This window comes from Calliphora vicina, chromosome 4, assembly GCF_958450345.1.
Source record: "Calliphora vicina chromosome 4, idCalVici1.1, whole genome shotgun sequence".
In the NCBI taxonomy this organism is placed as follows: Eukaryota; Metazoa; Arthropoda; class Insecta; order Diptera; family Calliphoridae; genus Calliphora; species Calliphora vicina.
Genome location: NC_088783.1, coordinates 97,869,264 through 97,896,925, shown reverse-complemented (window position 1 = coordinate 97,896,925; position 27,662 = coordinate 97,869,264). Strand labels below are relative to the sequence as shown.

At 32.9% G+C, this 27,662-nt stretch overlaps 1 protein-coding gene across 3 annotated transcripts in view; it reads right to left on the bottom strand.

The window, feature by feature from the left end:
• Socs16D (Suppressor of Cytokine Signaling at 16D) overlaps positions 1 to 3,367 on the bottom strand; it is a 96,913-nt gene extending 93,546 nt beyond the window's left edge. For 2 of the 3 annotated variants that reach the window (XM_065507352.1, XM_065507354.1), the window contains exon 1: positions 3,184 to 3,316. The gene's annotated coding sequence lies outside the window, so the exon portion shown is untranslated. Of the gene's footprint in view, positions 1 to 3,183 lie in introns of all 3 variants that reach the window. The other variant, XM_065507353.1, reaches the window with a different exon arrangement.
• Between the last annotated feature and the right edge of the window lie 24,295 nt (positions 3,368 to 27,662).

Sequence of the window (27,662 nt, the reverse complement as noted above, 5' to 3'; positions counted from 1 at the left end):
CGCAGAAAACCGCTTATATCAAAACGTAATCAAAAGAAACGTTTTAAGTTTGCTATGGAGCATTTAAATTGGTCAGAAAACAAATGGACCAGTCGTCCTATTTAGCGACGAACCCGAATTTAATATCATCGGAAGTGATTTCATGTGTTATGTAAGACGACCAGTTAACACGCGGCTTCAAGCTCGATACTGCAAAAAGACAGTGAAACATGGAGGATGTAACGTAATGGTATGGGGGCTGTTTTTAAGCTGCTGGAGTTGGCCCATCGCTGAAAATTAATGAAATAATGGATAGATTTATCTATAGAGACATCTTGGAAAGAGTAATGCTTCCAAATTCTGAGGATAATATGCCACTTCCATGAGTTATTCAGTACTTTTGTAAAATTCTGTTGCTAGTTGCATATGTTTTGACCACCACTGTATACCTATATAATAAGACCTTTTTACATTTTCCAAGTTTAACTGTTAGCAAGAATTTTATAGCAAATATAGCTGATATTTTTAAACACAATCTAAAAAACAAAAAATCGAGCAGAATTAAAAAAAAAATAAACAAACCTAGGTACATATCTCTTGAACTAAAAGAGATAACTTATGTACATATGTACATATATACATACATTAGAGTTAATTTAAAAAAATTGATTTGCGGGTATCATAATTTTTCAAAAGGTTTTTGCGGAAATAAAAATAATGGCGTCCTTTTTTTTGGAAAATTTTCACTCCTTGTGGTGGTTCAACGCACCTAAAGACGCGCATTTTGAGCACATTTTTCTGTAGAGCAAAAACGGTTGAATATATTGCAAATCTGATTTCACCAGTCGATTCTGAATCAAAAATTAATACAAATAATGTTTTTTGAATCCTTAAAAATAGTTCCAAAAACCCACAACAGGGGGCGCAAATCTCATAAAAAAAAAATAAAAAAAGGCCTTTTAGTTTTTTTAAACATGCTCGATGAAAAGCTATTTTAAGCTTAGCAAAATGGCACCAATATTTCCTTTCTATCACTAACCATTAAAAAGTTATGTGGCTTCAAAGTTATTTATTTAACAAGAAAATAATAATTTGTAAAAAAAGTTTAAAAATTTTTTTATTAGCTTGCCTTAACAAAACAGTTTTAAAGCTACATAACTTTTTAACGGATTGTGATAGAAAGGAAATATTGGTACCATTTTGATAAGCTTAAAATGGCCTTTCATCGTGTAGGTATATTTAAAAAATCTAAAATACTTTTTTTTATTTTGTTTATGAAATTTGCGCCCCCTGTTGTGGGTTTTTGGAAATATTTTTAAGGATTCAAAAGACATCAATTGTATTAGTTTTTGATGCACAATCGACTGGTGAAATAGAATTTGCAATATATTCAACCGTTTTTGCTCTACAGAAAAATGTGCTCAAAATGCGCGTCTTTAGGTGCGTTGAACCACCACAAGGAGTGACAATTTTCCAAAAAAAAAGGACGCCATTATTTTTATTTGAGCAAAAACCTTCATAAAAATGATGATACCCGAAAATCAAATGAAGTGACCTGCTCAGAAACGAAATCTAATATACATATAGGTATGCATATTTTTTGTAGATCTTCTTAAGAACTATTTATATATTAAATTCCATCTCATTCGTATAATTTTGATTTTTTAAAAAAAAATGTGAGAACCGATGTGACGTTTAATTTTGCTAATTAAGCGTAAAGAGCTTTATTTATAACTTTGGTAGTTTTTTTTTCGACAAAAATTATCGTAGAATATTTCAATCATTAAATGTCCTTTTTGATTTTCTCTAATTGACCCCTCAAAAATTATCCCCAAAAAATTCCACAATATAACTCTGACAATAAAAATTCTCTCAGACATTAACATATAAGATTTTTCATTTAGTTAACGCTCCCTTTCGACCAAAAAATTAAAACTTTAACCCACTATAAAAAAAATCAGACCAGCTGGACTATAAGTTTATTCTACAAAAATGATCTACACAACATGCACTTTCAGAATTATAGGGTTAATATGTTCCTATCAAAGTCTCAATTTGTTGGACAGTGTAATTAATACGCCTTGGTTGACATTTCAAATAAAACTACAAACAAATTACAAAAAATAAAGAACGTTTTTTGTTAAATTTCCTCAGAACAAAAAAAGTTGTATCTCGCAATTGTTGGTATTAATTATTTTCTTTTAATTTATATGTATGTCTTTTTTATTTTATTGCCATTTAAATTATATATTTTAAATACATCATAGTCCACCAAATCTATAAGTTTAAGATATTTGCAGAACTTAAAAATTACCAGCAAAATTACCAAAAAAATTTTGCCCTATTGAAATAAATATCAAAAGAATGACTAACGTTGTTTTATGGAGCAAATTTTGTAAAAAAATATACCTATATGTACATATAAATAGGTATAGTATATATTTTTTCTTAAATCAGTAATGTTAGAAAAAATAATAGATTTTTAATAAATTAGTAGTTTTATCTTTGAAATTGTTTTGTCCTTCGATTATATAGGATGCAAAGCCGGTTTTTGGCATACGCCGAAGGTTAAAATCCTTCCACCCGGTCGAAGGCCATATTAAGGTAGATGTAATAATGTACATAAATACATACATATGTATGAATATGTATCTTTAGTAATCGCCGATGCAAGTAATATTACATATTCAGTTGCGATCAAATAATTATCTTAGGAGATATTTACGATTTAAACTATCCAGGAATGTAATGACCTCCATATGTACATTTTTCCAAATAGATGTGTGTTTGGGTATGTTTTTAATATATATGATGCAACTTTGTACTTCTCGTAAAACGAAATGTTTGTAAAATCTTAAGGGTTAATTTTGTTCTTGTTTTTTGTACTGACAGGATGTTCTACAACAATTCACGCCCATTATAATTTTACGCACTGTTGTCGGTAAAATTCGTAGATGTATATAGATATATATATACAATATATAAATTCACACAAAGCAATTAAAGACAATTCAAAAAATGTTTATTAAATTTTTCTCGACACAATACATTTTTACAGCATAAGATTTTGTTTTATTTTTTCACTGTAAACACTTTGAATAAACAATTTCTTTAATGCAAGACATGCAGTACATATTTTCTAAATTTTCTTCGAAAACAATGTTTTATATAAAATACATAATTTTTTATATCATTTATTATTACTTGTTTTTAATTAATATATTTTTCATCAAAAAAATAAATTTTACGCACAGATTTTTATATTTTTTACATTTTTTTCACTATAAAATATACAATCAATTTAGTAGCCATATTTTGAACAGTTGATAAAAAAAGTATTCGAAGCCTTTTGCTATTCCCACCCGTGAAAAATTATACGCAATCTGGCATGTCTATGTACGGTATGGTGAATATGCATATACATGTATAACCAAGGCGAATTTTTGCAAAGTGGCAGCACGATAATACAGCAAGGCGAATCTAATAAGTTGACATCGTTAGATCTGCTGACTTTCATTTTTGAATTACCGTTATGCCTTAAAGGCGCAATTTACATTAAGACCAAAGTAAATTAATAAAGTAGACTCAGTAGAACAGCTGACTATTTTTTTTACTTTGGTCTGAACTGTCAATTCACTTGTGGTTGTTGTGGCGAAAAATACAACAAGCCCAAAAGCAAAAACAACAACAGGCAACTTTGACAGCTCAGACCTTAAACCAAAGACAAAATTGCTTGTGGTTTTTGTAAATGTTGTATTTGTTGTAGTACTGTCGCTACTTTATTAATTTACTTTGATTAAGACTTTTCAGACGTCTGTTTTTTCGAATTCCCTTTTGAGAATCTTCCAAAAAATCATGAACGGTGATTTTTTACATGAAATTATGTTTGTCTTGTTTTTTTAATTTTTTAAATTGTTTTAAAAGTAAATTCAAAATGTCTGATGAAATAATTGAAGAAATGTTTGATTTAACTTTAAAAAAAACTTTCTCTTTTAATATAAATGATGTTTTCAACAAACGAAAAATTATAAAACATAATAAGAAGAATACGAATGAGTGTAAAGAGGAATGTCAAAAAGAAACATGAAAAACCGAAATCATATTTATTTTCTAACCCCCCCCCATTCATCTCTACCCCGCGCACCAACAATCATCGACAAACATGAAAACAGACGTCTGGGCAAATATGAAAAACAAATCATAGTGTGAATTACGTGAAACTGTCAAAATTTCTTATTTGTTTACAATTGATAGCTGTCATCATTAAATGATTACTTTATCACTAAAAAATTATATTATTATTGAATAAATAAATTTCTTTAGCACACTTTTAATCAAGATGCATTTAATAAGGTTTCATCCAGTAGGTATGGTATGGTATACAGGCAGCCGTCCAAAAACTTCGTCTCGTACAGCTCACTTGGGTTCACTGAAAGTTCCCTTTGTGATACCTGAAAAAATTCCATCGTTTCTCGATGTGCGAGAAAAAAGTGTTTCTGTATTTAAATGAGATTCTGTTCTTACCAGTGTTTAAAAAAATAGACTACAAGTAGCAGTAGCAACGAAAAAACACAAGTAGTCTAGTTAAAAAATTAATAAAAACTCGGAGTCAATAATTACTACTACTACTGCTACCTTCACATTTTGGTAGCAGTAGTTGTAGTATTACTAATAAAAGAAAAATTTAAAAGTAGCAGAGTAATTTATTTTCTATTGCTACCTTAAAAAAGAAAAAGTTTTGATGTAGCAGTCCAGTCATTAGTTTTTTATTAATTCTGCTACTTTTAAAATTTAGTAGTAATAGAAGTAGCAGTTGAGGTAGTATAAGAAGTAGCAGTTAAGTAGAAGTTGAAGTAGCAGCTAAGTAGCAGTTGAAATAAGTCAAAAATAAAAATCTTCAGCCAAAAAAGTATATTATGTGTTGTTGTTGTGAATGTATATTTGTGTAGTGTTGTAAACAAAAGTTCGGCTTTTTTGTTATACACACAGAAAACACGATCTTTCTGTTAGCAACACGAATATCTGAGACGAATAAAAACGAATAATTCTTTCAAACTCTCTCAAAACAAAAACAACACACAGTGTTTAATTCTGTCAATTTTGGTGTTATGACTGAAGATTTTCTTTTTTGACTACTTTTATTGCTACCTTAACCGCTGCATCAACTGCTACTTTACTGCTACCTTAAAAATTAAAACTCGATATAGAGCAGTAGCAATGATTTGTATTTTTATGCTACTACTCCATTTACAATTCATGTTTTATTACTACTGCTCTGTTAAGAGTTTTATATTTTGAAGGTAGCAGTAGTTTTAAAAAAATAAGAAAACGAAAAAAGACAAATGCTACTGCTACCGCTACCGCTACCGCTACATACACTTTTTTGAAGCAGTAGTTGTAGCAACAGTTAAAAATTTGTTAGTTATCGTAGCTTTTTAAACACTGGTTCTTACTGGAATATTTCCAGTAATTAAGTGTCAAATGCAAGACAAACGTCAACGAAAGAAAAAAATTATAATAAAACAAAAACAGTGAAAGGCTAAAAAAATTAAAATATCAAAATACAACAATTGTGTTTTATTGATTGTCATCATTTAAATATAAAACAAAAAGTATAGTGTGGCGCTTATAACTGCTGAATTTAAAAAAAATAATTTTGAAACACATTTTTGTGTACTTAAATGTGTATATATAATTATTTTATTCAAACTCTGTGCTACTTAGATTTTCGGCTGATTTGGGTTCCATATTTATACATACGAAGTTAAAAATATCTATATTTTTTAAAATTTAGTTTTTCTCACACCAATTTCAAATGTGACTTCTTTTGACAGTTCTTGTGAGAAACTTTTTGCTAAATATTGTTACAGAAACAGTTTTTCTCACATCCTTCCAATGTTGTAGAATTTTGATGGTTGGATATTGTTTTAAGTAGAAAAAAACTTATAATTCATGTATGTATGTGCACCCGGCCAAAGGCCGCTTGTACAAGATCAAAGTTTTTTTTTTTATACGTTTATTATAATATTATTCCTGCCTTTAATTTCTAGGCCTTACAATATGTAATTAAATCTTAAAACTAAACAATTATTGTTCTCTCAGTGGAGAATCATATTTGGAAAATTAGATGAGTGGTAAATCAGCTCTACGCAGCCTCGAGCTGTCTTGAGTTACTGTAAGTAGCCTTGCGAGCGGGTTCGGATGATGATGTAATTTTGATAAATAAGCTTCACGAGTTTTTCTGAATTCATCTTTGACCAAGGGTACATCTAAGTCTCTGTGGATGTTCTCGTTTCTTATGTACCATGGAGCTCCCGTCATGGTTCTAAGAATTTTGGATTGTGCCCTCTGTATAAGATCTATACTGGTATTGCTTGCTGTTCCCCATAATTGGATTCCGTATGTCCAAATTGGTTTTAAGACTGTCTTATACAGGATGACTGCAGTTAAGGCTTAATTGGTGGTGGATTAGCCAGTATAAATTAGAAGCTTTAGTTTCATGTGGAGCCGCTTGGCTCCACCTATGTGCCGACGCCAAGTAAGACGTCTATCTAAATGAATGCCAAGGTATGTAACGTGGTCAGACTGTGGGATGTTCACACTGTTTAGTGTCACTGGTGGACAATTTCCTCTCCTAAGTGAAAACGTTATGTGCTTGCTTTTAATTTCGTTCACTTGTATTCTCCAATTTTTTAACCACGTCTCCACGTACCTGAGATAATTATCAAGGTTTCTAGATGCTATATTTAAGTCCACATGAGAACTAAGAATTGCAGTGTCATCTGCAAAGGTGGAAATGGTTAATTCTTCGGACTCGGGCAAGTCTGAGGTGTATAATAAGTACAGGGTTGGTCTTAGAACACTTCCCTGAGGTACACCAGCATTGATCGCATAGTCGCTTGATCAAAGTTATTACCAATAAATAAGGAACCTATGCATTTTACGAGTCATTGGAAAGATGTTTTTCATGTTCGTCAACTTTGTATTGCATATAATCAAAGTTTCTATAAATTGTTTCTGTATAAATCTATTTATAAATGTATTTGAAGTGTTTGTATAATATTATTTTAATTTTATTCATTTGAACAATTACAATATTTGTGTATTTTGATTTTCATTTCTTTTGTTTACATTGGAAAACAATCCCGCAACTTCCAGTAATAATTTGTACAAAATTATCAAGTACGCGAACACAACTATTATCGCGAATAGGGGGAGCAATTTTCTACAAACGGTCACTGCCCCTGACAATAGCTCGAGCGATGTCAATATCTTGAGATACATTTTTTATGGTCTGCACTTCTTGACATACACACAAAAAAATCCATAGGTTATATTTCCTAAAAATATAGTATAAATTTAACTAAGCGCAAGGGTATAATGGCATTTACAAAGTTTCTTAGTTAATATAACTAAAATTTTAGATAATTTCCCTTTTGCACCAAAAATATTTTCAATTAACAATAAAATAAACAAAAACAACATCGAAGAAGATACCAAACATCAAATTACTAATTCCAATAGTTATATTAACATAGTTTTTAGGTAAAGTGTATTGTTTGAATTACCTATTGGCATAGATAATAAAACTTACTCCCTAGTTATACCTGATACAATTTTATCATGATAAACTTCAAAATGGTTGTCTAGATAAAACAATTATCAGGTATAGTCTCCATTTTTTAGTATAATTGCTTCGTTATGATAAAATTGTTAGTGCTTTTGCTTAGACAACTTTGTCTTGACAACAAATGTCATTTATTTTTATGATAAATATGTGTCAAGTATAGACAGTGGGTTAGTTTTTAGTTTTCATATAAAAAGAAATTAACTATTTAAGCTTAGATAATATAGCCACGATTATTTTTTTGTGTGTAGCTAGGTTTGTAAACGGAACTGCGATAGCCAACTATCATAATACTGAGATGCATGCATTTTATAACAAATGGTCACAGTAGGATGTATGTAATTAGTGTTATGATAATGTTAAAACTGGCGATACATTTTATAACAAATGGTCGCCTAGTGCTAGTACATTATTTCTCTTTCTTAGTGTTACAATCCGCCGACCAAAACTGTTCATTCCTCTCTTTATTCTTTCTTTCCCCCAACTTGTAAGGTCAAAGTGAGGGTAGCAGTGCCGAAGACCTGAATGGCTAGTCAGTGGTAAAAGAAAACTAGTCGCTAACAGCTTCCCTCCAACGCCAGGATATGGGTCGGTTGTAATACAGTTTTTGCACAGTCCGTGTACGCCGCCCCTGCATGGATAGTTGATCCCCTTACGCGCATACTAATGGGAACAAAATGAACACAAATAACATAGAAGAAAAACAAAAACAAACAACAGCAAGAGGTCAGCAGGTAAACCTACATATGCTGGCTGATTGCAAAGTCATCTGTCAAACCTTCAGGTGACAGTTTGATTAAAAGCAGCGAGGTAGCCTTGGATTTCAAGAAGAGCACCACCAAAGCTGCATTAGGCCTCGCTGGTAATACATTAGCATTAACCCCTTTGTTCGATACGTCGATAAGACAGATATCCCTGCGAAGATGCTACAGGTTGGATCGTCGAACCAGAAGTCGAGTCCAACCACTGTAACCCCACTTGACTCCACGGCAGAACCGAACGCCCCCATTCGCAAGGAACCATCTAGGAGGGCTTTCGTACAAAGGCGCGCCGCCTTGCGCATTATCGATCGGCTTGGATCCAAGTCGGCCGATGCACTTAATATCGGCGAGTCGTCGAAACTTAGCTGGGCTAAGGCCCAACTGGCTGAGCTCGACAGTTCAAATCCTCCTTTCAGCGCAGATGCTACGGACCAAGCCGCATCTGCTGGGCCTAAACGGTAACGCTCTGAGGAGGGACTGATTCAACAGCAAAATCAATAGCCGAGGACTAAACGTCCGAAGCAAGAGGCTTGTGTGGTAAGAAGGCCTATCGACAGGAGTGTTAAGGACGGAGCTGTCTGGCGCGAAGACCTCGCAGATCGAGATCACTCGTTAACTCGCGTTTTTGGAAAGCACTCGGCTAGGTCTTGACAAAACATGCTAGCGTGTGCTATTTATCTCATATACTTTTCGAGTTATAGGCATTTCAAAATTGAAATTTTAAAATTTTGCCATACCTTGGTCCGCTTTTTTAAAAATATGGGTCGTACTTTTGGACCGAATGGACTCGATTTTTTTTTAATAGTTAGACAATTAAGCTAGGTACTCTGTTCAAAATTTCGTGCGAAATGATGTCAAACTACATATAAAATATTTGGAATGAAATATATGCGAAATAATTTCGCAAAAGCAGTACTCTGTTTTTATTGTGGAAAACATGTGAAATAAATCTGGCAACCTTATTTTTCCACACGAAATAACATACGCAGCACTTCTTTCGCACGAAATTAATACCAACAGCTAGCTGTCAAACAGCATGTAAAATTTTTCGCATGAAAAAACCATAAGTTTTCGCAAATATGAACAGAGTACTAGGCTTTAAAGTACGAATAACATACAAAAGATTTCAGAGCAATATCAATTATGGATCTAAAAATAAAATCCCAAAGCTGGGATCAGAAAACAAAAAGCAGCTTTGGAAACCTTGATGTGTTCCCTATTTATCGCCAAAGTATTTCCGAGCCCCGAAGTAAATGTGGATCCTATAGGCAAAATTGTAAAAAATACCATTTGGGATTATCGCTCCAATTTTTAGGAATTGCGGGATTGCCTTTGACTTTTTGAGTTTTTTTACAACTTGTTATTTACAATGACAAACATAAAAAACTTTAAAAATTTCATTGAGTTTCGTTAATAAATAAAGATTTTATTACATATTCATTGAGTTTCTAAAACTAAAATTTATATCAAAATTTTAATAGGATTGCAAATATTAGGAACAATTTGATCCACATTTATTCCGAACTATATTGTTTTATTTAGATAAGTTAATTTATGGTCATACAAAAAAAATTTCAAGTTAATATCTCAATTAGATTAAAAAATATGCCACTTTAAAACTCCGTCCTTCAAAAATATTGCAATTTTTCATACTAAAAAAATTTGTATAAATTTTCTTAATGTGACTGAGTCAGAACCAATGACTTCTGTTCAATAAAATATTAAGAAAATTTATACAAATTTGTTTGAGCCCCATTGGCTACGCTTACGTAAAATTTTATCCCGATCGGACCAGCCGTTAAGAAATGCCAGTTTTATTTCCAAAAAATTTCGATTCTGCCCCACTGTGCGGCGGAAACACATGATCCTGAGGAGATCCTTGCGTATATTCAGAGCGGGAATCCTGCCCTACCGACCCATAACTGGAAAGTGGTCAAGGTTTCCGCTCCTGAAGGTGCAAACAGAAAGGCTGTCGTTGTCCTTAACAAGGAATAATTGGCGCCACTACGGGAGAGGCAAAGCCGAATATACTACGGTTTCGAATGTATTAGGCTGCGCGTCTATCGTGGTGACGACAAGACCGACTTCTGATGTTAAATCAGAAGCACCGCAGGAGATGGACGCAAAAATCGAGGTAGATGACCCCGCTAAGCTGGAAGACGAAATGGAGACACAATCAAACTCCGGTATGGTTGGAGATCTATTCCGTGGTCTGGGTGGAGTGGAGGACGCTCTTCTGGACTCTGAGCCAGAAGACGTGGACGTAACCGTCATCTACGACCCCGATTTGAGCTCAGACACAAATGCTAGAGGTGAGTTTCTATTAGACTTTATATTAGACTCCATTCTAGTGATAACCAATAAAGGTTCAGAACCTACTTTTGTAGTTGCAAATAGACAAGAGGTTCTTGATATCACGCTTGTAAGTGCAAGCCATTCCTACATGATCAGTAACTGGAAGGTTTCATATGATTTTTCCTTCTTGGATCATCGTTATTTAGTTTTCTCCATCAAAAGGAAACTGGATCCACTTACGAAATCCATTAATGAGGCTCTGTACAAAGAGGCAGAGTAAGCCTGCCAGTTAATAAGGCATATGAATCCCAACCGCATGATAGAATCTCATCCTCAATTGAGATTAACGAGGATAAGGTACCTTGGGCCATTGGGAGCTTTGATCTATATAAATCTCCAGGACCGGCTGACCTGCAAAACGATGCAGAATTAGTTACACCATGGCTGGGGGTTATTATGTAATTCCTTTCGAAAATAAATACGTTCGAATTTGTGTGCTTCATACATTGTATTTCGAAAGTGTTTCGTTTCGAATCGAGTTACATAATAACCCCCCTGATTACAATATTTCAAGCATGTCTCTCATGGTCCTACATACCCAACCGTTGGACCGAATGCAATGCCGAAGGTTGGAAAGGCATCACATACCAAGGCAAAGGACTTCAGGCCGATAAGTCTATCATCCTTATTGATTAAGACCATGGAAAGAATTATTGATACTCATATCAGAATTTCAGTTGACCAGGAATTATTATCTACCTCTCAACATGCCTTTACAAAGGGAAAATCAGTTGAGACAGCACCTCACTCAATAGTAGGGTATATCGAAAAATCTATCGAATTCCGCAATTACACACTTGTGGCCTTTCTGGACATAGAAGGAGCCATCAACAATGTGAAATCTGCAACCATAATATCAGCCCTAGATTCACTAGGATTTGAATAATACGTAGTTACGTTTATTAGGTACCTTCTGAATTATAGAATCATTCGTTCTAAAGTTGGAACGACAACGATCTCTGGATCTGCCAAAGAGGTACTCCCCATGGGGCGTTCTATCTCCACTTCTGTGGAACTTGGCCTTAAATTGTCTGCTCAGAAAATTGGATTCCCAAAACTACAAGAATGTTGAATATGCGGATGATGTAGCAGTGGCAGTTTCAGCAGTGGCAGTTTCAATAAGATCCCTAACTTTACGTTACCCCGACTGAGCGGATAATGTCGCTTTCTGATAATGCAAAATACCTGGGTATCATACTCGACAGGAAATTATCCTGGAAACTCAATACAGAGGCAAGACCAGCTTAGGCCATGGTCCGATTTTAATGAAATTAAGGAAAAATATAACATCGATATATAAAATAAGCATCGATAGTGGTTTGAGTGTAAATCCCAGCAAAACTGAACTTGTACTGTTCTCATTACGGAATAACAGCCCTAACTTTACGTTACCCCGACTGAGCGGAACCGAATTGTCGCTCTCGGATAATGCAAAGTACCTGGGCATTATACTTGACAGGAAATTATCCTTGAAACTTAATATAGAAGCAAGAGCAGCTAAGTCCATGTCGGCTATGTATATCTGCAAAAGGGCCATAGGCACGAGATGGGGTATTAGACCCTGGAACATGAATTGGATAGTCGATACGGTTACTAAACCTATATTATTTTATGGGGTCTCTGTCTGGTGGAGAGCAATTAATAGGGCCTCCAATCGCGTACTCTTTAAAAGGGTATTAAGACGAGTGGCAATCCTGATAACAGGAGTATTGCGAACTACGGCGACTAAGTCGCTGTTTACTCTACTCAATTGATCAGTAGAGTAAACAGAGTGGCCATTAGATCAGTAGATCTAATGGCCAGGAAACTGGCACTAAACTCGGCCTTTAGGCTCAACGCATGGGATTTTAGATGCTATGGACATGCCTGCATAATAGGAAGCCTACAAAATCTTCCGGATACTTCCGCGAGCACAACACAAGAAAAATGTCCAGATATATACTAATGAAGATCTTTTGAATATTTTGCTTTGTACTTCAGATCCAGTGGAAATCAACCCAAATCGAACTAGACAAGGAAGCCATGCAACTTCTTGAAGATGAAAATCAAGAATATTTAGACGATATTTTCACTTTGAATAAAAATAATAATTAATGTGTTGTAATTATTATTATAACTCTTTACTACTATTATCATTATTTATTAAATTTTATTGGAAAATAAAATATTTCTAATAATAAACTTTTTTTTTAAAAAAATTCAACATTTTATTTAAATTTTGTTTAATTATTCGACAAAAAGATGGACTCAGAAAGACTTATGTTACACAATACAATAAATACTCAATTTTTTGTTATAAATTTCATATGCATATTGCACAAAAAAAATGTCTTACTTAAATTATGGCTAATTCTTCTTAAGAAAATAACTATCAATTTTCTAGACACTACTACTTTTCGCCGCAACTTAATATAAAAAAACTAATATAAAAAAATAATAGTAAAAAACAAAAAAAAACCGCATTAAAATTCCACATGTGTCAAAAGTTATAGAGTTTTGGCCGCTATTTTTAAATTTGCCACACTGTGCGCGACTAGAAATTGTTAATATGAACTAGACAATTGGCAAATCAACGACAATTCAACACGAATGAAATGAAATATGAACATCAACAGAATATTATATTACACATCAATTGATGAAAACCCCCCAAAAGTCACAGACTTATGCCCAGTTTTAGACTTTGTTTTTAAATACGTAGTTATTTAATTTTTACTTAAATTTAAGTTGTATTTAAATACAGTTTTAGTTTTTCAGTTCTGTATAATTTTTCTTATTTAAATAAGATAGAAGTATGATAGCTCTACTAAATAGTTTTGCTTAAAACAGCTGTTCAACCAAAACAAAAATTGATACATTTTGCCCCATTTAAAGAAACTAATTTTTGTATTTAAATAGAACTTAAAAATAATTCAGATTTAAATACGATCTCAAAAAAAGGACCTTAGTGTTTCGCGTCACAAATGTGGAACAAATGTGAAAATGAAGAAAATCATATTTGTAACCACTTTGAATTTTATTAAGTTTTTTGTCTCTCCTGTAGTTTAAAAATAATTTTCCTTTACAAATAATTAATTAGCACTAAAAGAAAACGAACCACTAATTTTTCCCAAGCTGATCAAAGTCTTTTGGTGGAGCTTGTTGTAGAAAAAATGTATATAATAGAAAATACACGAACAGACGGTTAAACTATTGCAGAGAAAAATTAAGCATGGGAATCTACAAGGGTACAAGCAAGGCGAATTTATTGTACAGGTGGCGTTGATATGACAACAAGTACAACATAGCAAAAACAACATTGTGTTTTATTGTTGTTTGGGGGGCAAATGTGTCAAAAGTAAAATGTATCAAACAAACAAAAATTTGTGAAAAAAACAAAAATAATAAATTTAATAAAAAAAAGTAAATAAAGCTTTAAGTATTTTTAAAATGTTTTTTGGTGCAAAACAAGGGAACTCCAAGGCTGACAGCTCCAAGAAGAACATATGTACCTCCAAAGAGGATGTGCCTAAGGCCTGCGAAACGAAAAGTGGTGCGAGCAAACTAGAGCTTGCGGAAGAAGTCCAGACTCCAAATTTTGATCCACATAACCGGCGGGCATCACCTGGAACACATAAGAAACTACCGTATCCCGGTTTTTGCTTTTTTTGTGCATATGCCGCTATTATTCTTTTCATTTTATTACATAATAATAAATATCAAACAATTTAATTAACTTTTTTTTTACATCGAAAAGGTAAACAAAACAACTTTTGACAAGTCGAAGAAAAAAAGTAGATCAGCTGTGCTGTTAACTCCACCTGTAAAGTAAATTCGCCTTGGGTACAAGCATTATCTTCAAGAACTACAAGAACAACAAAAGAATTAAAAGACAAGTTCACAAAGCAAACTTTGGGAAAGAAAAAGGCTGAGAACAAGAAAAATATCGGTACAGGGGGTGGGCCATTTTTTTTATCAATAAACTGAATGATTCAGAAGAACTCCTATCTTCTTTGTCAGTTGAAGAAGGAATCATTGGAATGAGTAATATTTATGACATTGATTCCTCCAAAAATTATGAAAATATCCCGAATGCCTTAATTGTAGAAGAAGAAATAGATACTGTGGATGAATCAGATGATATTGAAATTCTTAGTGAAAGTGAGGGTAAAAACACTTCTTTGGATATTCAAAAAACATCTTCAAAATGGCAACAATACTGCCCAAAGGATTTACCTACAAGAATGAATCAAAAATTTCAAGTAATGAATTGAAAGAATGGAAACATTGAGAAACAATTAAAAGAAAGCCAATTAATACTAATAAAAAAGCATTTTGGCAAATACCATTTAAACATGTCGCAATTGACCAATGGGATCACTTTTTGAATCGATAAAGTCTTTTCTGTCCATGTGTGTATAATGCAGAACTCAATGTTTAAGATAACTTGATGAAATTTTTCAAGATCAGTTTTATGTAGGTACGTACTACATCTTCTTCAGAAAATATGTTATAAAGTTCGGATCATAGTGACATTAGGACCTACAAATATGGAGTACCTTTAAAGAAATCACTTTAATTCATAATTGACTTACTCTACACTTATAAGACCACTTTCTTTATTTTTAATTAATCGCTTAAAAATGTCGTACAATGGGATATATTCAAATATTTATAAACGGTTAGTCCGATGAAAATTCACATGCGTAAATTGATCCAAATATACCTTTTTGTGTTACATAAATCCGACATATTGGTATTAGGATAAAATCTTGTTTTTGTTTTCACATGTAGTTTCTCTTACTCTCCAACAAGTGAGCTCTCCATACAACAATAAAAATACATATGATCCAAAAGATCACAAAAACGATTTAAGTGTAATGCATTAAAAACATTCAAGACAGCAGTAGCTCGTTTCTGTATTTTTCGCATCGGAAAATTCTCACATGAAGTGTGAAACAAAAAATTCCATTGTTTCTCGATGTGCGAGAAAAAAGTGTTTCTGTATTTGAATGCGAAAACAGATAACACAGTAGCTCGTTTCTGTATTTCTCGAATCGAAATACTTTCCGCATGAAACGATTGAATTGCAACAAAAACAGTGTAAAATGAAACAAAATATGTTTTTTCTCGCACAAGTGTTTCTGTATCTTGAGATTGCGAGAATTATTTGTCATTTAAATAATTTTCCAGCAATTATTGGAAAGATGTGAGAAAAAGTGTTTCTGTAACAATATTTTGCGAAAGGTTTCTCACAAGAACTGTCAAAACAAGTTACATTTGAAATTGGTATGAGAAAAACTAAATTTAGATATTAGATAATATAGATATTTTTAACTTCGTATGTATAAATATGGAACCCAAATCAGCCGAAAATGTAAGTAGCACAGAGTTTGAATAAAATAATTATTTATACACATGTAAGTACACAAAAATGTGTTTCTAAATTATTTTTTTAAATTTAGCAGTTATAAGCGCCACACTTTACTTTTTGTTTTATATTTAAATGATGACAATCAACAAAACACAATTGTTATATTTTGGCATTTTTGTTGCCTTTCACTGTTTTGGTTTTATTTAATTTCATTCTTTTGTTGACGTTTGTCTTGCATTTGACACTTAATTACTGGAAATATTCCAGTAAGAACAGAATCTGTAGCTCGTTTCTGTATCGTTTCACGACCAGCTACGAAACGTTCAACTTTTATTTACGAAAAGGCTCGTTGGGCTGAGCTCAACGAGTTCTTTCGGCATTTTAATTGGAAACTTTGTTTCTTAGACAATAGAGTCAATGCCACGGCGAAAATGGTGGAGAACATAATTATGATGGGGATGAAAAGCTTCATTCCATCTAAGAAAATTTCGATTAAAACTATGGAAAAAGCCTGGTTTAATCAGAATTGCATAATTGCAATCAGATCTAGAGATTAAGCATTCAGAATCTGGCGTAACAACATGCCGAAAGGGCGAGATTTTCTTGTGCCAAAGTACAGGCGCACTGTTGCCATATAATTTTGGTATAAAATCGTCAAAATTGGACTAAAAAATTTTCAAAATCGGCAAAATATTTTTGAAATCGTCAAAAAATCGGAAAATATTAAAATACATATGTACTTTTTTCTTGCGAAATTTTAGAAAAAACTAACAATCCAATAAAGAATTCACATATTAAAAGAATTAATAAATATTATATAAAATAGGTGTTATATAATAAGAATTATTTAATATTTGTAACAAAATTTAAAAACTTGCACAATCTTCACCATGAGTGGTAAGGGTATATATAAGTTATTATTTTCCACATTTATCATTTACGATCCTTATAAATAGAGTAGTCGATATTTCGATGTTCGTCTGTCTGTTGAAATAAACTTTCCGAAGGCTCTCAATAACTTACAAACATGAATGGTACAACAAGTATGGTTCTGGTTCGGTTGCTAATTAAAATCTGGAAGATCGGCTTACAAAAGGCTGAAAGATTTGCAATAAGCTACGACTTACATATATCGCAAATACTAAGTCATGTACAAAAACAATTTAGAAACGTTTAGGACGTATGCGAAATTCGGACCAACAATGTTTCAATTTCGGGAAAATCAAGTATCAGACTTAATTAATTTTAATAATTCTTTAGTATAGGTTTATAGAAATCTTTCACGTAGCTGTTATACACATTAGCGGACGACTAAAATTAAAAATTTCACAAATTTTTTCAAAAATCTTAAACATTTTACATTTTGATTCATTAAATGATTAAAATCCAGTAATTTAAGCTCTTTAAATTTGGATTCTGTTTTTATATATAATCTTCATTCTTACAAAAACAATTACAGTTCAATTTGTATTCATTCTATATTTGTTAATTCAAATATTTGGGGTATTCACACGGTCTACTATTTGGTCATATTGTCCTAATATATTATGATAGTTTAAACAAATTTTTGTTGTGTTTCAAACAAAAAAGTATTATTTTTTTTTGTTTAAAACACTACAAAAACTATTATAATATATTAGGACATTATGACAGTCATATTGCAGACCATGTGAATACCCCAATTATATGAAAACCTTGATGTAAATATAAACTTTTCATAAAATCGTAATTTTGAGTACTAAAATTGGCAAATCGCACTTTTCCATTTTTCCTATCAAAAATCGCCAAAATGCCGATAAATCGGTAAATCCGGCAACAGTGCTGAGGCGTAAAATATCTCTACACGAGCCAAAGTTCTTACTGCTCCCCGGGGCAGTAAGAGCTTTGCTTTTATGTTTTTTTCAGTTTTCTTTAGTTTGTATGCATTTGACATTTTAGGGAAATTATAAATTGGGAACATACTTTCTAATAATTGTACCTGGTTTGTTCTGCCATGCCGGGAAGCAATCAACCAATACCTGAGCTCGAAAGAGTATCAAGACGCTAACAACCCTGAAAATTATCGCCCAATAGCAATTTGCTCTGCACTTTCCAAAATTATGGAGAGTATGGTTAACTACCATCTTGTGAAATATTTAGATTCCAACAATTTACTCAGCGCCCGGCAGTATGGCTTTCGTAGAGGACGCTCTACGCGAGACTTGCAAGCCTTACTATCGGAAAAATGGTGTCGTTCCATACACCGTTTTGGCGAAAGTAAAGTGGTGGCTCTAGATATTTCTAAAGCGTTCTCAGAGATCGCACTATACGAGTTGTTATAGATGGAATTTCATCAAACGAGTTCAATTCAATCCAGTCCTTTCTCCTACTCTATTTCTTATCTTTATAAACGACCTTCTACGCCAAACTTCCAACCCTATGTACTCTTTTGCAGATGACAGCAACATTTGCCATTCATATGCATTCAATTATAGATCAAGCCTGTCGGAGATTGGGACAATGAGGCAAAACATGAATGATACGCTCAACCAAGGTCTTGTGACAATCTCTGAATGCGGTTGTGCGAATAGAGTCGATTTCAATGCACGCAAGACTCAATGTTGTATGTTAACTCTCAAACGCACAACAGATCATGTTGCTCCATCTTTATGGGTGGTGTAAATATTAAGGAATCAGAAGCTCTTGATGTTCTAGTCATGAGTATTCAGTGCTATGTCCGCTGGACAAAACACATTTTCGAGTGTCGAAAGAAGCATTCAAGTGCCTAGGTTTTCTAAAACGGTGTAAGAAATACTTCACTCCATCTGATCTCCTTACTATTTACACCACTTATACCCGACCTAAAATGGAATACAACTCTCATATGTGGGCCGGTTCTTCGAAGTCTATTTTGCAGTTACTCGACCGCGTACAGGAGAGGGCGAAGATGCTTATCGGTGACAGTAGGGTATCCAGTAGGGTATTTTTGTTATATCATTGTTGTTCTCATGCAATAGCAAAATTTAACTTTTTAATGAGAGACAAATTAACGGTACTTTTTGAAAGTAAACAAGTTTTTTTTCTTATTCTTGTTGTTTGCCTTAATTATGCGATTAAATGTTCTTGGTGCTATTTTAAGCGGAAGATTCGTATAAACGCAGACGTGAAATTTGTTTTTAAAAAAGTTACCAAAAATAAAATATAAATTTTTGTCTTTTTTTAGATGTTTCTAATAGTAACATCTCAATTTACTGCAACTTTATCTATTTGCATCAATAAATTTCATCACTTTTAAAGATGCCCAAGGGAACTTTTTTGTCCGATCAAGAAAAGATTCAAATTCAATTTTTTCACGAACAAGAATGTTCCAATAGAGAATTTGGGAAATTTCTTGAAGAAAGGTCAGAATTATGGAGTTCGCAAACCTACAAAGGGAAATACAAAGCTAACAAGAAGACAACTTAATCTAATAAAACAAGAAGCAACCCGCAATAAATTGAATTCCATACAAATAAAGAATAAATTGAATCTTCCAGTGACTTCCAAATACGTTTCACACATTTTACGAAACGATGAAAACATAAAATGGAAAAAGCCGAAATATAAATCAATGCTAAAAAAGCACCATAAAGAAAATCGTCTAAATTTCGCAAGAAAATATATGAAGTGGACGATGAGTGGAAAAAAATTAATTTAGACTATCCTTACTCATACTCATGCTATTGGAACTATTTGAGATCAAACGATGTTCAGATGTCAAAACGTAATTTTGGTGGTGGCAGTGTTATGGTTTGGGCAGCGTTTTCCGCAGTTGGCAAGTCGAAAAAATGTTTTGTTCCAACAAAAATTAATAGTGCGGTTTATAACGAACTGTTAGAAGATGCTCTTCTCTAATTTATGGATGAAGATTGCATATTCCAACAAGATAATGCTGCAATCCATGTTTCTAAGTAATCGAAATCTTGGTTTAATGAACATAGCATTCATCTGTTGGACTGGCCGGCTTGTAGTCTGGACTTAAACCCAATGGAGAACTTGTGGGAATATAAGTAAAGTTTATGCAAATAATGCCCAGAATGAAAGCATAATGACTGTGACAGAGCTGAATCTAAGAATTAAACAAGTCTGGGAGGAAATTGATTCCGATCTGCTTAAAAAATTAGTGGAATCAATGCCAGACCGTATTTTTGAAACAATCCATAACAAAGGATCATCCAAACATTATTAATAATGCTACAGTGGCCCATAAATTAAAGTGCGTTTATAGGAAAATACCCTTAAAAATGGCTGTTAAACTCGAAAATTATGTAAAAATAAATAAAGTACAAATGATTTTTTTTTTGTAAACAATATTTTAAGTGAAGTCTTAACTAATTTAATAAACAAATTTGTAGCCCCCAAATATGTTCTTGTTTAATTTTTACATTTTTTTAAAAAAAAAAGTAGTTTGCGTTTATAGGAACATGCACCAGTGTATTTTACTAGTTTCAATACAATGCTTTGCATGAGTAGGTGTCATCCCCTGAGTGTTGGTCCAAGAAAATAGGAGAATATATATCAATATCTCATTCATGATTAATTTACTGAATGGAACAACTAATTCGGAATTCCTACTTCGTAAAATCGAATTCATAGTTCCAAATCGACCAACAAGAAATTATATTCCACTGAAGATACAATATTTCCGTTCAAATTATGCAAAGTTTGATCCGATGCGTAGAGTGCTCAATTCAACAACTTATATCATCTTCTTGACTTTTCAACTGATCCTATATTCATTAAACGGAGTATTCGTTTATTAAACTGATGACATTTAAACTTTGTATTTTTTAAATTATACTATAGTAAATAGATTTTAATTAAGATAACAGATGCTAGCCTGTAAGAAATTGTAATTTCATTGGCGAATTGAATAAATAGAAAAACAAACAACAACTGAAATGGTTGCTGAAAATAGTAATGCTACTGTGATCAATGTCACAAATAGTAGTATTGATAATATTAACTAATAGTGTTTATAAACCGGTTAACCGAAAAACCGGTTTTTCTTCCAAATCTCGGTTTTTTGCGAACCGGTTAATTTAAAATGTTGATTTTCGGTTAACCGGTTTATCCGGTTTTTATCACTCGGTTAACCGGTTTTTAAAATTTGGGACTAAAATTGATAAATCTCACGTTTTTGTGCATTTTTAATATTCATTGTATACACATTATTGGTCTGATTTGAAACCTAAACTGCTGATTTACAATACAAAACTCTTTAGATTAATATTTTTAAGAATTACAATGATTCTAAATAATAGAGGACGATGAGTTTACTTAAAAACTTTTTTGCACATAATGAAACTATTAAAAATTAAAATTAAATTCCGCATAATTCTATAAGTTTAGGCTAAATCTTACTAATGATTCATTAAAAACTTAGTGATGATCTTACCAAACGTTAAATTGAATTCGATGTACATACCTTCCTTCAATAAATTTGACTTCATTAGTGTATTTTGTTCTTAAAATTTTAATTTATTAATCATTTCGTTAGCTTTTCAGAAATATTACAGGAGAGACAAAAAACGTTCTAAAATTCATTATTTGAAATATTTATGAAAGTGGAAGTACGTTTACATCTTATAGGTCCTTTTTTGGGACTTGGAACATTTTGTCTTTCATATCAGAAAGTAGAGGTGAAAATAAATTTCAAAGTTATCAAATATTAAATTAAAAAAGTGATTTATATTTTTTGGTTGAAATTTAATGAATAAACCAATAATTAAAACAAGTATTTTATATTTAGTAACATATTTATAATCATTTCTATTTGACTGAGATAATAATTTTGAAATTTTTACAAAATAAATGGACTTAGCACTTTTGTATATTTATATTTATTTAATATTAATGTATATACTTTTTTGTACATTTTTTGCTTTCTACACATATATGACGGTTAACCGGTTTTTTCGATGTCGGTTAACCGAAAAACCGGTTTTTTAAAAAAGGCCATTTTTCGGTTAACCGACAAACCGGTTTTTTATAAACACTATTAACTATATATGATGAAATGCTAACGGCCTCAGCCAACATAAGAATGAAGTACAACAATTTCTCTAGCTTCAGGAAATTGATGTACTATTCGTTTCTGAAACACACTTTACCATAAAGATCTATTTCAGAATTAGAGGATACTATACTTATGATACAAAATATCCAAGTGGTAGAGCTTGTGGCGGAACAGGCATAAATATACCTGATAGTAGAGTTACAATATCTTCAGTTTCTCGAATATTTTAGGACTCTAGGTCCAAGATTTATAGCAGCTGGTGATTACAATAAAAAACATACAGGGTGAATTCCAAAACGTTTGTATGCAATGCAGTCATATCTTTATCAAGACGAAGCAAGCAAACGCGTAGTTAAAATTTAAAAAAAATATCATACTACCTTTATTTTTTCATACATTTTGCGATATGAAACATTATCAGAGTTTACAAGATTGCGTTAAGAATCTCTCGACTTTTTAAGGTTGCATTGCATACAGACGTTTTGGAATTCAACCACATTATGCGGATCTCGCCTTATTACTCCTAGAGGGAGGCAACTGTTAGAAGCAATATCGTCTAACAGACTAGATGCCATATCTAGTGGCCAACCTACTTATTGGCCTACAGACCTCAATAAGATTCTCGATCTAATTGACTTCGCTGTAATCAAGAATATAAAACGAGAATTTATTTATGGACCTCTCGTCAGACCATTCGCCTACAGTTTTAACGTTATTAGAAGTTCCAAGTAATTTAGTTTACTCTTGTTTCCCTAACCAGAAAACGAACTGGTTAAAGTATAAAATGTATGTTAGCTCACACTTGCCACAGAACACCTGAGAAATTATCTTAAAAACTTAGACCCTACTAAGAAAACAGAATATATTCTCTGGAAAGCAAATATGCAATGCCCTATTGTATATGAGTCGCCCATACGCCTTCAGAACGGAGAATGGGCAAAAAATACTTTTGAAAAAATCGAAGCATTTGCCAATCACTTGGAAAATGGGTTTACCCCAAATGATACAAATTCATCTATTAGAGATAATGTCATAAATAATGTGGTGACAGCCCCCACTAAAATTCCGGTTCTCTACCGTGAGGACGACAATAAAAGGTCTTTAGGCTGGAAAATCATCTGGTATAGATAATATTACTACCACGATGATAAGTAATCATCCCAACTCAGCACTGAGAATTATTTTGTTCATATTTAACTCAATACTACGTATTGGATATTTCCCATCCCCATCTTGTTATGATACCAAAACCGAGAAAAGATATCACTCAAGTGACATCATACCGTCCCATTAGTCTGTTGTCAATATTCTCAAAACTTTTTGAAAAGTTGTTACTTGAGAGAATTATAGTGCACCTTGACGAAAATTGCATTATTCCTGACCAATCAATTTGGTTTCAGAAGGAAACTTAGTACTATCGAACAGGTACATGGATAACTACACTTATTCGGAAAACCTTCGAGAGCAAGCAGTATTACTCCGCATTATTTATAGACATATCTCAAGCCTTCGATAAAGTCTGGGACGATGGACTACACAAAATTAAGAAAAAAGAAAAAAAAATAATTTTGAAATTGAAACTGGGTTCAGAATGACTTTTTTTTGGTTCAGAATGTCAAAAAATTGGCATAAAATAGTACAAGTAAATAAAAGTACAGGAATAAAACTTTCAAAGCAAGAGTGAGTATGATAACAGGTGGTAACTGCTTACTTGCCAAGAATTATGTTGAACTCAACCACAAGAACGAAAAATAATTGTATAAGGAGTAAAAGGCTCTGAATATAATTAGGGACGAATGCGAAGATCTTGCAGGAATATTATGAGGCGATACATCTGCAATGAGTTTAATAAGATGTTCTTTCCGTAAAATTTATGAAACTTATGTTGTATGTTAGTAAGTTAAAAAATATTGTTCTATTTTTCTCTACATTTCTAATGGTGTTTGAAAATCGCGCGATTTTTTTTTTACACAATTTTTCGCCTGCGGTGCTTGGTTGCAAAATTTTACACTAATTCAAAATATATTTACAATTCAATATTTTCACAAATCTCATTAAACCCGAATACATTTCGTATTCAAATACAGTTTTTATTTCATCCAAAACTCTATGAGAAAGCTACAAGCATTGTTTTTATTCCTTGCAAACATCTCAAAATATGCAGTTAATCACCCCTATCGGCAATAACATGTGAAATTTTGTTCCCATGAAATATCTATTTCCCTCGAAGGGAAAATTGCTATCGGGAATATCACGATGAACTTTACATTCACAATAGTTGATTTTGTTCGTAGCAGCTGTTTATTGTTTACAAAATTCCATCTAAAAATTTCACAACAAGGGGAATTTTTTCACGTGAACAAAGTTGATGAACGAAAAAGGAAAAGGGAAAATATTTCATGTGAAATATTGATTCGCGATAGGGGTGAATATGATATGAAGCTAATGGCAGATGCTATTTTAAATGTCTCCCAAAATTGCAACTGTCCATTTTGTTGGATTACAGTTATTATTTACAGTATTTTATTTTGGCAAAAGTAAATACAAACATTTGGGGGATTCAAACGGTCTGCTATTAAGTTATATTGTCATAAGGTCCTAATATATTATGATAGTTTAAACAAATTGTTGTTGTGCTTCAAACAAAAAAAGTGTTATTTTATGATAAAACAATCAAAATAGTTCAAAAAGTTTTATTAGTTTAAAACTTTTTTGTTTGAAAAACAACAAAAATGTGTTTAAACTATAGGATATTATGACAATATGACCCAATAGCAGACCGTTTGAAACTCCCAATTGTTTTTGATCACCTTCACAGTGTTTGGGAACTTATTTCATTTTAAAAATTGGGGTTCTATTTCATATGAAATAAGACCCCAATAATGGGGTGTTATTTCATTTTTGTTTGGGGCATTATTTCATTTCGTTGGGGTCTTATTTCATTTTCAAAGTTGGGGTTTTATTGCATATGGAATAAGGCCCCAAATTTTGGGGGGTTATTTATCTTTAATTTTGGGGTGTTATTTCGTGGGGGGTTATTTCATGCCGCCGCCAGCTACTTTTGAACGCCTCATGGATGGTTTATTTTCGGGTTTAGTTTGGAGAGGTGCCCTAGTTTATCTGGACGATATTATTGTCCATTTATCATCCATTGAAGAGCAAATTTCTGACCAAAGAAAAGTTTTTGAGTGGCTCTAAAGTGCTGGACTTAAACTTAGTCCCAAAAAATTTAATTTCTTTAAGGAACGTGTTAATTATCTGAGGCATTAGAAGGCCGCTGTGGATTAGAACCAGATCCAGCTAAGATTGAAAAAGTCATGGATTGGAATGCCCCAGTATCTATAAAGGATCTACGTGACTTTTTAGGACTTTGTTCTTACTAAAGAAAGTTTATACCACAGTTTTCCAGTTTGGCACGCCCCCTAACTCAAGAAACAAGTCATGCATTTAGTACTCTAAAAAATAAACTTACAACAACGCACATACTTGCTTTTCCGAATGAAAATTATAGTTTCATATTAGATACCGATGCATCCAATGTGGCGTTGGAGCTATACTTAGCCAGATTCAAAATGGTGTTGAAATAGTAATCGAATATTACAACAAAACATTGTCAAAACCAGAGCAAAATTATTGCGTTACAAGAAAAGAATTATTGGCAGTTGTAACAGCTACCAAACATTTTCACGCGTATTTATATGGAAGGTTATTTTTGTTGCGAACTGATCATGCGTCCCTTCGATGGTTATGTAATTTTAAGCAACCAGAAGGCCAACTGGCTAGGTGGCTAGAGCGTTTGCAAGAATACGAATTTGAAATACAACATCGTGCTGGTAAAAAACACGGAAATGCTGATGCTTTATCAAGGCGTCCATTTAGTGATTGTAACCACTGTATTAGAGCCGAACAGAAAGAAGCCTTGGATATATTAAATATTATGGTGTTGCCGGAGAATCTAGTTGAGATGCAACAGAAAGATACATACTAGCTCGGGTCCGAAGGTGGGTTTTGGACGGAGCCCGTCCTGACAGACAGTCTATTAATAAAGAGGCTCCACAAATTAACGTTTATTGGCACCTGTGGTTACTTGTGATGCTTGTGCAAAATGATATACTTTGTTTTTCATATATAGATACAAAAAAGGGTACTATATTGCTGGCGGTTCTACCATGTGAACTAATTTCTATAGTTCTTAACCAGCTTCATAATTCAGCTACCGGGGGACATTTGGGAATATATAAAACGATGACTAATGTAAAATCACGATATTTTTGGATTGGTCGTTCAGTAGATGTCACAACATGGTGTAGAAGTTGTATGGTGTGTTTTGCTAGAAAAGGCCCATACAGGCGAACAGTTGGATTACTTCAACCTAGTCTTGTAGGAGCCCCACTTGAACGTGTTGCCATAGATGTGTTAGGTCAGCTACCATTAACAGCTGCTGGCAATAGATATATATTATAGCAATACCTCTCCAGACTGCTGAAGTAGTTGCGGAGGCTATGATCACAAACATAATATATCGTTTTGGAGTTCCTTTCCTGAACCATTCCAAGGGCGTAATTTTGAGTCTCAAGTTTTCCAAAAAGTGTTTGAAATACTAGGAGCAGAAAAAACGCACGATCCCTTTGAGGCCACAGTCAGATGGAAAGGTTTAACCGAACGTTGCTAGATTATTTAGCTAAATTTGTAGATGAAAACCAGAGGAACTTGGACAAACTATTGCCTCTAGCTTTATTGGCTTATAGAACTCTTCTAAATTTTTGTCGTGACATCCGTTTACCCTTGGACCTTGGGGACCGACCAGAGCAGAAAATAAACGCAGCAGTTTGTTTCAGAAATTAAAAGTACACTGCAAAGAGTGCAAGAGATAACCTAACAATTAGTGCCGACAGTATGAAACATCGGTATGATTTAAGATCTAATCCTGTAGAATTCCAGCCAGGCCAGCAAGTTTGGGTCTATTTACCAAAACGTTGTAAAGAAAAATGTCCAAATCTTCAATCTGATTGGATGGGACCAGCTGAAGTACTCGAAAAGATTACTGATCTAGTTTTACATGTCAACCGATTGGCTACATGTCTCACCTGAACTCGGCCAGGAATCTTTAATGATTAACGATTCGTTTACGATACGGTCACAATTTGTCCGAATAATAATACAACACTGCAATTTATTAAAGGTACAAATAATTGATAAGGCGCGAACAAAAAGAAGAAGAACCAAACCAATTTGCGAGAAGTGAACTTCAAGAAAAAGAAGAACAACAACAACAAAATGTATAAAAGAAACGAAGTTTATTACCTCTCGGGAATCCAATGTACAAAATTAATAAAGGTTTTTAAAATTTTAAGATATAAATTAATTTTATTTTATCAAAACCATAAAATTAGATCTCGTTACAATATCATATTGTGACGAAGAGTGCAGGTATCCGCATACTGATAGTAGGGTACAATAATTTCTTGTATGTCCAAATTCCTGATAATTACTACATTGAACTGGACGATTAAGCTTAGGAGATTCCTCTTAATATCCTGAGGAACCTTG